This window comes from Zingiber officinale, chromosome 8A (assembly GCF_018446385.1).
Source record: "Zingiber officinale cultivar Zhangliang chromosome 8A, Zo_v1.1, whole genome shotgun sequence".
Classification (NCBI taxonomy): domain Eukaryota; kingdom Viridiplantae; phylum Streptophyta; class Magnoliopsida; order Zingiberales; family Zingiberaceae; genus Zingiber; species Zingiber officinale.
The window spans coordinates 39,116,353-39,129,847 of record NC_056000.1 but is presented as its reverse complement, the minus strand read 5'-3'; positions in this window follow the sequence as shown (position 1 = coordinate 39,129,847).

Genomic DNA, 13,495 nt, shown 5'->3' with positions numbered 1-13,495 from the left:
GGAGATTCAATAGGTTGTGACATTTCCTTTCGTCTCCCTTGTCGTTCTTTTTTCGCTTCTCTTGCAAGTCAAGTTGAAACCTTTTTCATACAAAAGCAGCTTCCTCTTTTTTCTTCATATATGCCAAAGTAGCAACACATTGATTGACAAGTTGATAGCATCAAATAACAAACAAATTTCCTCATCGAAGAACATAATCATCAATTGAATGAAGAATATTTCTACTAGTACTCGATGCAAAATCTACCAACCTCCTCTCTATAGGAAAGCAAGAAATCATAATGTCATGCCAAAGAAATTGATTCGAAAACAAAAGTATACGTAAACGATTGAAGATACATATGAGAGAATAAAGTCTATGAAAGAAGAACGCACCGAAAGCATAGATTGAAGTGGCATTGTTTGAGCACCATGGAAAAGAATTTAGGGAAGGGCAAAGGTCTTCTCTTGAGATTAGGGCGTCCACTCATTAAACGAGAAATTGGTACTAAAATTAGACCTCATAAACAATCTAAAATAGGATTATGTAGTCATAATATGTTTTAGAATGTTTTGCATGGCTAATTATTATTTGTATTAGATTATCTTAGGTATTCAATTGTATACTTGTAGTCGCAATTATTGCTTCATTAAATATTTTAAACTTAGTACATTTCGAATAATTTGTTAGAATTATATCATTATTTTCCAACAGCAATTGTACATGAAGATCTAATACGAAGAAAGGTCGAAATTGGCTATTCAGTTAGAGGTAAGGATGGGGTGGAGGGGATAAAGGAGCACGGATCCTCTGGTCCATAAATTACGGACCAGAGGATGGTCCATTTTTTTACACCGTTGATTTAAATGGACTCTATCTATTTAAAAGTGGGATTCATCCAAATCAATGGTTCCCAGGCAGTGGATCATCCCTTGGTCCGCAATTTGCGGACCAGAGGATCCCTAGTGGGGATTAAGAGGGGGCATCAGAGAGATCTTCCACATGAGATGAGGTTCTCACTGTTTGGATTGATGACATCATTAGAGAAATGAATAATGATTCACTTTGATAGTATTCCTAGTTTGTCTGGCATCGGTCAATTTTGATTTACTGGGACTTTATCATTATCTATCATCTAATTACCAAGACTATCATTGTCTTGCATTTGGTCAACATTGACTTGTCAAATTATACCACTATCAAACATCAAGTCTCTTAACATGTTTTGATTTTCCTTCTTATATCCAACATCCTCAAGACTTCATTTTTACACCTAACATCTGATTTCTCATGACATATTAGGGTTTACATCATTATCAAATGTCTAATCAATCTTGACTTACTTGTACTTTATATCTCATGTCAAGTGTCTGGTCCTTCGTAAATCATTTAGACTTCGCCTCTCATAGCACGTGTCTAATCCTCTTAATCCACTTGGTCTTCGTCCTTATTAACTCTTTGTTAAACTTTCAACCGTAAATATTCAGTCAACTGTGATTCATTTAGATTTTTTTTCATTATTAAATATCTTTCAATCTTGACCTACTTAATTTTTTACTCAATCATCCATCATCTAACACCCAAATCAATCTTGGTCAACTTGACCCTTAGTTAATTGTACTAACAATCTCCCTCTCCAACAATCTACATTTTTCTTAACATCTCATTCTCCCATGCATCAAGCATATTGATTAAACATCAAAATGTAATTCGAACTAACTTGAGCTTAGTCAATCTTGGCCAAGACCACCAACACCTCACAAGATTATATATATATATATATATATATATATATATATATATATATATATATATATATATATATATATATATATACTTGAATCTTTCCATGCATCTTGCACCTAGTTTAGTGGATCAATCAAAGAAAATGGCAACAATATTTTCAAACACTGCCCAATTTATTTTTGGTATTGAACAAGCCCTTGCTATTCCCATGGTATGTTTAGATGTCCTTTGGACACGAGTTGAGTCCTGATCAACATAGTGGCGATCCCCACTCGGCCATGAACTTGAATAGTGAGTTTGTTAGTCAATCAAAAATAGAACTTTGCTTGATTGATATACGTTTCTACAATACAAAGCGGTCGGCCAACTTGAAGTTTTGACCAGCAAAATGTTCTAGAGAAGAAAAATGATTGACAGACTATTTTTTCTCGACACATCTTCAAAGAAAGTTGGTTTCCAAGTTCATCGCAATTTCCATCGATCCTTCGAAATTCAAAGGTCAAATCTAAACCTTGAGACGACCTTTTGACATTCTTAAAGCCCCTAAACTTCTCTAGCACTAAAAATTTCTTTTATTCAAGCTCAAAATATTGATCCAACACTCCATATTGATTGTAGTTAGTTCTTGGTATTTAGGATTAAGCCTCGAGAATTGACTTAAAACTAATAGGTGTTGATTTGTGATAGTACTCACTAAATCTGATATAAATTTATTGATATTTTTAAAAAAAAAAATTATAAATAAATTATTTCCTAACAAATAAATAAAGTCTATATTTGTTATTATATATAATTTCATTCTCGATATATTAAAATAGGGGAAAAATAATAAATTCAATTTAACAAAATAGAATTGCTGTTAACATGTTTTACACTTTAGAAATTGGGCAAAGATTAAAAGAACTCCTAGACTTTATATCTAAATCGCATAGAAATTGGTGGTCGCGGCCTGTGGTAGCGGCGCCCCCGATAGTGGTAGGCCATTGATGAGTGGCAGCAAGCGATGGAGGTGACGGGCGACACCTGGCGGGAGAGCGGTTGCCAGTCGCGACCGGTGGTAGCAGCACCCCCGACAGCGGTAGGCGATTGACGGATGGCAGCAAGCGACGGAGGTGACGGGCGACACCTGGCGGGCGAGCGGTAGGCGGCGAATGACGAGAGGTCGCTGACAATGGCGCCGGCTCGATCGCAACGATGGCCGACGACGATGACGACGATCGATTGGTACAGGAAATGGATTAGAAATATATTTGGTATATTAAATCTTAGAATTAGAATATAATTGAGACTATATATTATTAGTGTTATAATCCCAATTGTAAAAGTTTAAAATCTTTTGCAATCTATATCAATTATATTATAAATTTAAAATTATTTCAAATAAAATAATCAATCTTATAATATAATCATATAATTAGGAGACTAATTATTTCCCAGCAAAAATAGCCTAACTATTTTATCATTGCATCACACACCCATGGAGGCTTTTGAATCCTCAATAAAATCTTTTGGCACCAAAAGTTAGTTTTAGTTAGAGGATCAATTCCCCTAAACTCTTGGTGAAATATATTATTTGTGAGAACCTTTTGTTTGACCATCTTTAGCACCACGACAAAAAAAAAAAAAAAAAAACAGACATTTTGTAACGAATTTTAAAAAAAATTGTGGCAAAAATAATTTGCAATGAAAATTTTTTCATCACAAATAAGACATCATAAAATTCTACGATAAAAATAAGTAAATTCATCACTAATTTTGTAATAAATATTATTGGTACCATCAAATTCTTTGTAATTTTACAATGAAAATAAAATTCATCGAACAATTCACCCAACGCAATTTTACAACAATATTAATTTTCATCCCAGATTTAACGATGAATCACGTTTTCATCACAAATTTGCAATAAAAATGGATTCATTGTAGATTTGGTAATGAATCCATTTCCGTTGCAAATTTACAACAAATCTCTTTTTTTTTTGCAGATTTGGAACAAATACTATTTCATTGCAGATGGTCTTTTCTGAAATTAGAGATGGCGGCAAATTGGGGATGTGGCTGAGAAGTTAACAAAGCGAAGACTCCACGCAAGCCTGCAACGCAAAGTCATTAGTGTCGGGCTAGGAAGAGATTCCCGACGATGACCCTCCGACGCTCAAGTCAATTTCCGGTAAGTAGAGAAATAAAGAACTGTAGCAAGAGCATGTAGTGAACAAAGTTGCGCATATCTCCCCTGTAGATAGGAACCCCTCCTTTTATAGCAGCACTGTAGTGTAGTGTAGTGTAGTGTTCATACACACATCTCAAAGTGTAGACACGTTTTCCTAGGTATCTTAGGAAAAGATAAGTCAAAAAAAATCCCTAATATCATTCCTTAATCAACCACGCAACCTTCTGATGTGACAACCTGGAAACTTCTAAAGTACGATTTGTCTGCTGGACATGCCCTGCTGTTAGCGGCACAAACTCCCAAAATGATATGTTAAGATATTTGGTATAGCTATGCGTGACCGACTGGAGTCCGTCCAGTTGCTCTGCTCCCGATCGACAGTGTCCCTCGGACCTACCAGCTCGTCATTCTCCTTGCTTCCTGACCATCATCTGTTATCTTCGTCTGGCCAAATGTGGAGCATGATCAGCAAGACCAGCCACTGCTTAACTTTCTCCGTGGTTCGAAGGGATATCTTTACCCGGTTGGGAAGTGTGTGCAATTTGCTCGACCATACTCGGTCCGCTCGGCCATGCTTGATCACCCCGTTTGACCTTGTTTTCCACGTCAGCTAATCTTCCTTACTTTGACGTCTCCTTGGTGGGACCCCTTGTCATTATCGGATCACAAACCTCTACCTCAAGTCTAGTCGAAGGAGGCTGTAAGTTCAACTAACTGGATAGTCGGTGTGGTTTGGAGCTCCTTCTTCCTATAAGGATGGTCTAGGGCTTATAACTGTCGTTTGGTTGTAATGCCTTTGGCCCCGTGTTTATAGCTGTTGGAACCCCAAGGTTGTTTTGGTGTGATCAACAAGTTAAGTTAGGGTCTGTGTGTTTTTAACCTTGTGTCTAAGTGTACAGGAGCTTAGGAGCACAAGTAGTCGAGCGGAAGACGCAGCTAGCGAGAAGGACGGTACGCGGTGCGTCCGAGGGACGAGGCGCTGCGGAAGAGTACACCGGTGGATGAGAAGGAAGCGTGTGGTGATTCCGAGGGACAAGAAGCCAGAGCGGAAGATTTCTCGAGGAGCAAGAGACGCAACTAGCGAAAAGGTTGCCACGGGGTGCGACCGAGGGACGAAGACTGCGGATGAGTACACCGGCGGACGAGAAGGAAGCATGCGACGATTCCAAGGGACGAGAAGCCAGCGGAAGCCCGCTCGAGAAGGTTGGCACTTGGATTTGGGTGACCCTATTCCGGATGGCAGAGATCACCCAAACTAGCGAAGCCAGAGTTGAAGACCTGGACAGAGGCGAACTGAACCGGAGCAGAGGTCCCGGACGAAAAAGTCAACCGGTGTTGACTTTATGGGTTCGAGCGCCCGAAACCATTGCGAGTGCTCTGAATGCTTCCGAGCACCCGAACCTGGATATTTGACCGGATCACGTCAAACGCGATCCGTTGCGTTGGGGATAAAATTTAATCCCCCCAGGGCACCCGAAATCCTTCCAGGCGCCTCGACCAATGCTATAAATATAGCCTTGGTCCAGAAGCTTTGTACAGAACACAAGCAATTCACTTCCAACACTTGTAAGCCTTCATTTAAAGTTAAGATTCTATTTTCTGTGCTTCATCGTTGTAAGAGGCTTCTCCGTCTGAAGGAGTATTTAGTGCTACACTTTCCTTGGATTAACAACCTCCTCGGTTGTAACCAAATCAAATCTCTGTGAGCCTCGTCTTTTTTGTTTTTTTTATTTCTTTTATATTTTTGCAAGTGTTAGTTTAAGAAAAGTCGAGAAGCGTCGTTTGCTTTTTGATTTTGCAGGCTATTCAACCCCCCCTTCTAGCAGACCCAGCGGTCCAATAATAATCGTCGTGCGGTTGCTGATGTTGAACCTGTTAGGGTTGCAAGGTTGCAAATATAGTCTCACATTGAAAACACATGGGAAAGATCATGGGTTTATAAGAGAAAAGATATCTCCATTGGCATGAGGCCTTTTGGAGAGAGGCCAAGAGTAAAACCATGAGGGCTTAGGCCTAAAGTGGACAATATCATGCAATTGTGGAGATATCTAAATTCTTTTCGATCCTACAATTGGTATCAGAGCCCGGACTACTAGAAGGTTTAATCGCCGACTGTGCACAAGAGCTATGGTCTGATTAAGCCATGTGGGTACAATATTGACCTCGAACAAAAAAAGTGGAGGCTCCTATGCTCGGATCAAGAGGACCAGAAACTAGGCAGGAAGTCCTAGTTGCGACTAGGCAAGGAAGTCCTAGTATGTCGGGTAGACCGAGGGGCAGGAAGGCTTGGTGGGTTGAGGATCGGACAGGGGATTGTTGGGGTTGCAAAGTTGCAAACATAGTCCCACATTGAAAATGCATGAGAAAGATCATGGATTTATAAGAGAGAAGATATCTTCATTGGCATGAGGCCTTTTGGGGAGAGCCCAAGAGCAAAACTATGAGGGCTTAAGCCCAAAGTGGACAATATCATGCAATTGTGGAGATATCTAAATTCTTTTCGATCCTACATAACCCATACAATTTTATAGCCGTCATTCAACTGATGATGTTCTCTGACTCAAGGGTTATAGTCGTCGTTCGACTGTTGATGTGAAGACATGATTTTATTGTTGGTTGTTACTCGGAAAACCTAGAGGTTCCACTGTACAAAAATTTTGTACAAAGGTCTGAACCTTTTCCTAGCTACCATGTGTTCTTTTAAATTAAATTTTGGATCGCCTGCGGAACTTAACACGTTTGATCCAAAACTTAATCTATTTGTTCTTTTAGGTTTTGACTTGGATCTCCTGCGGAACTTAACACGTTCGACCCAAGTCTCCTTAAGTTATTAATTCCATTAAATATTAATTTCCATAAAAGGTTCCCAGTACTGACGTGGCGAGGCACATGGCCTTCTTAGATATGGGAGCAACCACCACCGACTAGACAAAACCTTTAATAGAAAGCTAATATTTAATTTCCTAAAATAACTTTAGGTTAACCAAAGAGAACAATCAAATCACAAGAAAAAGAAAGAAAACAAAAGAACACAACATCGAAAAACATATTCGAAATACTAGAACGTAAGCCTCTTGTATTTGGTATTATTTCCATAAATAACTAGCATGATGCGGAAATAAAAATTACTAGTTATACCTTGTAGAAAAACCTCTTGATCTTCTACCGTATTCCTCTTCTAACCTCGGATGTTGTGTGGGCAACGATCTTCCGAGACGAGAAACCACCAATCACCTTCTTCTCCTCCTAGCTAGGTTCGGCCAACAAAGAGGAAGCTTCACCAAGGAAGAAAATCAAAATACTAACCAAGCTCCAAGAGATGCTAGCTTTCTCTCCTTCTTCTTCTTCTTCTCCGAGTAGTATCCGGCCACCACAAGAGCTCCAATGGAAGAGTAGGGTTCGGCCACCACAAGAGGAAGAGAGGGAGAGGTTGGCCGGCCACACCAAGGAACAAAAGAGGGAGAGAAATAATAGATGTTGTGTCTCATGAAGGCACCCCTACCCCTTCTTTTATATTCCTTGGCCTAGGCAAATTAGGAAATTTAATTACCATAAAATTTCCTCAATTTCCTTGACATGATTTTATTGAGAAAAATAAAATAAAATTTCCCAAATTAAAACTAATGGCCGGCCACATCATTGGAGAACAAATTGGACAAGTTTTAATCAACAATTAAAACTTCCTAATTTGTTTCCGGAAATTTTAAAAAATAAAATTTCTCTTTAAAATCTCTTCATGGTTGATAAAAGGAAATTTCTATAATTTTAATTTTATCAACATGTGAATAATTTTTAAAGAGAAAATAAAACATCTCTCCAATCTACAAATAAGGAAAGAGATCTAATCTCTTTCTTTAATCTTTTGTAGATCTTTTATAAGAGAGATATTTTAATTTTAATTCTCTTTAATAAATTATTTCTTCCACATAATAAAAATTAAAATTAAAATCCCTTTTAAATCTAATTTGGCCGGCCCCCACTAGCTTGGGTTCAAGCTAGGGCCGGCCACTAACTAGGCCGGCCCTAGCTTGTTCCCAAGCTAGCTTGGCCGGCCCCTATTGGGTGGGTTTAGAAGGTGGGTATAGGTGGGTATAGAACTCTATAAATAAGAGGCTATGATAGGGACCGAGAGGAGGAGTTGGTTTTGGTCTCCTGATAAAATTAAGCATCTCGTGTTCGCCCCGAACACACAACTTAATTTTATCAATGATAATTCATTCTACTAGAGAACTATCATTGAACTACCGCACCAATCCCAAATTACATTTTTGGGCTCCTTCTTATTATGAGTGTGTTAGTCTCCCTGTGTTTAAGATATCGAATGTCCACTAATTAAGTGAGTTACTGACAACTCATTTAATTAATATCTAAATCCAAGAGTAGTACCACTCAACCTTATTGTCATGTCGGACTAAGTCCACCTGTAGGGTTTAACATGACAATCTTTATGAGCTCCTCTTAAGGACATTATCAACCTAGTATCTCTAGGACATAGTTTCCTTCTATAATCAACAACACACACTATAAGTGATACCATTTCCCAACTTATCGGGTTTATTGATTCAACGAACTAAATCTCACCCATTGATAAATTAAAGAAATAAATATCAAATATATGTGCTTGTTATTATATTAGGATTAAGAGCACACACTTCCATAATAACTGAGGTCTTTGTTCCTTTATAAAATCAGTATAAAAGAAACGACCTCAAATGGTCCTACTCAATACACTCTGAGTGTACTAGTGTAATTATATAGTCAAGATAAACTAATACCTAATTACACTATGACCTTCTAATGGTTTGTTCCTTTTCCATTTTGGTCGTGAGCTACTGTTTATAATTTATAAGGTACTGATAACATCATCTTCTGTATGTGACACCACATACTATGTTATCTACAATATAAATTAAATGAACAACTACAAACAAATGTAGACAATTAGACCAAATGTGATTCTTTATTCATAATAAATGTTTACAAAGCTTAGGCTTTCGATACACTCCAACAATCTCCCACTTATACTAATGACTAAGCTGCCATATCTTCTACCATACATCGATTCTCATTCCTCCACATGCCGATCGAAGCTTTGTGGAAGGGCCTTAGTGAAAGGATCGCCAGGTTTTCCGATGCAATCTTGGCGATGACAACTTCTCCTCGCTTCACAATATCTCGTATCGGTGGTACTTGCGCTCTATATGTTTACTTGCCTTATGAGCTCGTGGTTCTTTCGAGACTGCACCACTATTATCACAATAAATTGTGATGATTTTGGGCAAACCAGAATCACATCTAAGTCCATTAGAAAGTTCTGAGCCATACTGCTTCTTTAGCCGCTGCACAGGTCACATATTCAACTTCCATGGTTGAGTCCGAAATTTTGCTTAACACTCCTCCATGAAATGGCTCCACCTCCTAAAGTAAACACATAGCTGATGTAGACTTACTGTTATCCCTATCGGATTGGAAATCTGAATAACCCACAGGGAGCAGATCGTCAGCTTGGTAAACTAGCATATAATCTCTAGTCCTTCTCGGTACTTTAATATATGCTTCTCGCAGTCCAATGTCCTTGGGTTACTCGATATCTGTGACCATGCCCACGGCAAAACGGATATCGGGTCTCGTATATAGCATTGCATACATTAGGCTTCCCTCAACAGAAGCATAAGGAACCGCTTTCATGTCCTCTATCTCTTTTGATGTCTTTGGAGACATCTCTTTAGATAGAGCTACTCCATGTCTAAAAGGTAAGAAACCTTTCTTGGAGTTTTGCATGCTAAAGCGAGCAAGGATTGTATCTATATATGAAGCTTGAGATAGACACAACATCCTTTTCTTGTGATCCCTTATGACTTTGATCCCAAGAATCTGTGTGCATTCTCCTGAGTCCTTCATATCAAATTGTTTGGACAACCATACCCTTACGTCCGATAACACTTTGACATTGTTGCCAATTAACAAAATATCATCTACGTATAGTACAAGAAATACCACCATGTTTCCGTTACACTTCTTGTATACACAAGACTCATCCGGACACTGAATAAATCTATATGACCGGATTACTTCATTAAACCGGATGTTCCAAGATCTTAAAGTTTGCTTCAGTCCATAAATGGATGGATTAAGCTTGCACACTAGATGCTCTTTGCCTTTTTCAATGAACCCCTCTGGTTGCTTCATATGGATGTTTTCTTCAAGACTTCCGTTAAGGAAAGCTGTCTTGACATCCATTTGCCAAATCTCATAATCCATATGAGCAGCAATGGATAAGAGTATCCGGATAGACTTAAGCATGGCTACCGGTGAAAAGGTCTCCTCATAATCGATTCCCTCTTTTTGAGTGTACCCTTTTGCAACAAGCCTAGCTTTGAAGGTTTCTACCTTCCCGTCTGTCCCTCTTTTCCTTTTGTAGATCCACTTGCATCCAACGGCTTTTACACCATCAGGTGGTTCTACAAGCTCCCAAACCTTATTAGAGTACATGGACTCTATTTCAGAATTCATTGCCTTTTGCCAAGATGTTGCATCTATATCTTGGAGTGCTTCGTCATATGACTGGGGATCAGGTTCATGTTTACTCGGGATCAAGTCCGAAGACTCTCCCAAAAACATGAATCTTTCAGGCTGCCTCATAACCCTCCCACTACGACGAAGCATTGTCTGTGGTTGTGTATCATGTGTGACACGTGTTGCAGTCTCTTGTGGTACTTCATCTTGTACTGTTGGTACTGAAGTAGACATGTCCTCTCTAAGTTCTTCTAAAACAACTTTACTACTGGGCTTGTGATCCATTATATAGTCTTCTTCTAAAAACTGGGCATTGGTGCTAACAATAACCTTCTGGTCTTTAGGACTATAAAATAAACCACCTTTCGTTCCTTTGGGATATCCTACAAACACGCGAACTTCTGTACGAGATTCTAACTTATCAGCATCTGGTTTCAGCACATGTGTTGGACTACCCCAAATCCGAATATGTCTTAGACTGGGTTTTCGCCCATTCCACAATTCTATGGGAGTAGAAGAAACTGATTTAGAAGGTACTAAGTTCGGAACATACACTGCTGTTTCCAGAGCATATCCCCGAAACGAAGTGGGTAATTCGGAATATCTCATCATCGATCTAACCATTTCCATAAGAGTCATATTCCTTCGTTCTGCTACACCATTCTGTTGGGGTGTTCCAGGTGGGATTGAATCCCAGCCTCTGATAAGTAATTCCTAAACTCTCCTAAGAGGTATTCGCCACCACGATCAGATCGTAGTGTCTTGATACTTTTACCTAATCGTTTCTCCACATCAGCCTTGTATTCTTTGAACTTGTCAAAGCACTCGGACTTGCGGCGCATTAGGTAAATGTATCCATATCTTGAATAATCGTCTATGAAAGAGACAAAATATTCAAAACCTCCTCTTGCCTGGACAGACATAGGACCACACAAATCAGAGTGAACCAACTCTAACACTTCTTTGGCTCTATACCCCTTGGCCTTGAACGGCCTCTTGGTCATTTTACCTTCTAAGCAAGATTCACAAGTTGGAAAATTTTCCAACTCTAATGAACTCAAAAGTCCATCGGCTCTAAGCCTCTGAATCCTACTTAAATTAATATGACCAAGTCTTAGATGCCAAAGATATGCTTGGTTCATTTCTGAAGGTTCTTTTCTCTTATTAGAATTAGAAGATGAGTTATAAATTTCCATGTTTTGCTTTGTGGAAGAAATTGGATTTAAAATATACAAATTGCCAACTAACAGATAATCACTTTATTTCTTTTAATAACTACATCGTTACTGAAAGAAACTGAATATCCATCTATAAACAGTTTAGAAACTGAAATTAAATTCTTTCTAAAACTGGGTACATAAAGACAATTTCTTAAAACCAAATTTCTATTTCTACTAAAAGACAACTAGACGTCTCCCATTTGTCACCTTAGTAGCATTGCCCATGTAGACGGTAATCTCCCCTTGAGATAGTCGTCGGGTTTCCTGGACCCTCCAAGGAATTGCAGACATGATCGGTGGCTCCGTATCTACACACCAGGTCTTGGTAGATAACACCGCTAAACATGTTTCAACAACGAGCATGAGATATACCTTTGTTTTGGTTCCTACGAGGACAGTCCGCCTGTCCTGACTGCTTGCGGATGAAGCACTTGCCCTTCGACTTCTTCACTCCGACTTTAAATCCCGTACTGAGATTTATTCACTTTCTTTCTTGAGCCGACTTGTTTCTTCTTCTTCTTTCCTTCGGTTTAGAAGTAGAACCATTTTCAAAGAAAGTGAATTTGAGAATTGTGACGAATAATCCTTCTGCTGCTTGTTCCGTCGGTAGTTCCCTAATGAATAAATCCTTTTATTCATATTATAGTTCAGTGAGCTCAAAACTTCTAGGTAGCGTTTGGAGGATCATATCGATCTGGGTTTCCCATCAATTTCTCCTCCAAGGATCATATCTCGTTCGGATAAGCCATCATCTTTAGGATATGATCCCTTACGGAGTACCCTCTTGCATGGTGGTGTCATTATCTTTCTCATAGCTTCTTGTCTAGAAGCCCTATCACGATGACAAAGAGCTCCTTGAGATTGTTCATAATATCATAATATGTTGGTAAATCTTGATGTTGCAATATATTTGACATTGAAGCCAAAATGTAACACCGCTTCATCTCATCGTCCTTTACCCATCTCTTATGATATTCAATCTCCTCTTGGGTAGATTCACGAGTGGGTGCATCAGGACAAGGTTCAGTCAGTACAAATTTATAGCTTTCAGCAGTCAGAACAATGTCCAGGTTTCTTTTCCAATCTATGTAATTAGGTCCAGTAAGTCTATTTTGTTGAAGTATGATGGACAGTGGGTTGAAAGTCATCCTAAGAATCACAAATAACTTTTGGTCAGAACTCTAAATTTAGAATAATATTGATTCCTCAAACAATACTATTTTAAATTAACCAACACCTCATCACACCGTGAATTTTGTATGCCACGTTAGTGTGGACATATACAAATTCAACATTTGTAAAAGGAGGGTTTTAACCCATTAATTTTATTATCTTGTCAACCTAACTTTTTGACAAATAAAATTAATAGTTGGTATTATTTGGTCACACAAATAATAATAGTGACTCCGTTGGGGAGGATACTATTAGATGTGTCTAAGTGTATATCATTACTTGACACTAAGTCCATTAATAAGATTATGCCCTTTGCTGGGGAAGATCACACGCTCTTAATTAATTTCCTATAGTCATCCAAAATGGAAGTCTGTTCTAGTGATCCACAAACAAGCTCATCCGTTATGGAGGAAGGCACTCAGAGCCAACGCGCAAGCTTGTTTGCATCACTTACAAACCAGTAATGGAGACCATGGGATTTATTTAAAAATCCCTCTCCCACTTAGTTATTTATAAATGAGGAATTTTAACTATGCTAGCCTACGAAACTTGTAAACTAACATGCACACACAGCACAATATAAAAGCAATAAATAGAAAATTTAATTTTTATCTATTATTGTCCTCCGTGTGTTGTCATCCCAAGTTGCTGCCATATTTGGCCACCGCCTCCGGGTCTAGCTGTCGCATC